Raw genomic sequence first — 1,461 nt, forward strand, 5'->3', positions numbered from 1 at the left:
GAAAAAGAAGAAGAAGAAGAAGAAGAAGTAGAAATAGAAGAAGAAAAAGAGATGCCAACATATATAAAACGATGGGGAAGGAGGAGGCTTAGAAGAAGAAGAAGAAGAAGAAGAAGAAGAGAAGACAACAAATAGAAAAGAGGAGAGGAATGGGAATGGTACGAGTACATAAGAAAGAGAAGGAAAAGGAGGAAAACAGAAGGAGGATAAGAAGAAATGAAGGAGGTGAAAGATGTAGCATGTAAGAGAAAGAAGAGGAAGAGAAGGGAGAGGAAATAGAAGGAAAAGAATCAGGAGAAGAGGAGGTGGAGAAGTAGGAGACAGAAGAAGGAAGAGGAGACCAGAAGAAGGGTAAACAAAGAAGGGAAGACGGAGGTAAGGAAGAAGAAGAAAAATAAGAAATATCGGGGAGAACGAGGAGGAGGCTAGCGGGGAGAAGGAGGAGAGAGGAGAAGAGAATGCCCATATATAGAAACGTCATTAATTCACAATGACCTGCACACCTGTACACATCCGGCATGACAGGGAGTAACATTAAATAAACATGTTGAGTCTGGCGGCATGCAGGAGTCTGGCTCTGACATCCTGAAGTGAGCCAAGAGAATCTTATAAGATGAAGGTCTATCTCCCCCTTCTCCTCCCTCCCTCCTATCCCCTACCTTTGCCCCCCGCCTCCTCCCCTACCCCTGATACCCTCTCCTGCTACCCAACACTCCTCTCTCTCCCTCCTATCCCACCTCTCTCCTCCCTCCCCTCTCTCTCACCTCCCTCCTTCCTCCCCTCTCTCACCTCCCTCCCTCCTCCCTCCCTCTCTTACCCCTCCCTCCTTGACCTCCTACCCCTCCCTCCTACACCTCCCCCCCCCCCCCTCTTCCACTCATACCCACTGAACCAGGATCCGATTGATGGATCTTGTCGCGTGAATGATGGATTGTAATTGAATATAGAGGGAAATATGTAGTCCACAGTGTCGCTTGGTGAATGCTTCTGTCTCCTTGCCTGGTCTGTTTTTGTTTCTTTGTTTAAATGTTGTTGTTGCTTTTCTTTTTTTGTATTTGGTGTTGTTGCTGTTGTGTTTGTTGTTATTGTTCTTGTTATTTTTGTTTGCCTTTCTTATTTTTGCGCTCTTTTTTTTCTCTGTGTTTTTCCTTCATCTTTCTTCTTCCATTATTCTTTTTTATTTTTTTTTTCTTCCTTTTTTCTTGATTTTTTTTCTCGCTTGTTTATTATTCCTGAACACTTTCTTAGAGTCCTGTTTGTTTTCTGTGTAAAGATAAACATCATCTTCATGTTACTGTTTTTATTGTTGGGAATGTTCTTATTTGTCTGTGTCTCATAAATATCATTCTCTCTATCCTCTTCACCCCCCCCCCCTCTCTCTCTCTCTCTCTCTCTCTCTCTCTCTCTCTCTCTCTCTTTCTCTCTCTCCCCCCCCCCCTCTCTCTCTCTCTCTCTCTCTCT

Source organism: Penaeus chinensis, chromosome 41 (assembly GCF_019202785.1).
Source record: "Penaeus chinensis breed Huanghai No. 1 chromosome 41, ASM1920278v2, whole genome shotgun sequence".
Taxonomy (NCBI): Eukaryota; Metazoa; Arthropoda; class Malacostraca; order Decapoda; family Penaeidae; genus Penaeus; species Penaeus chinensis.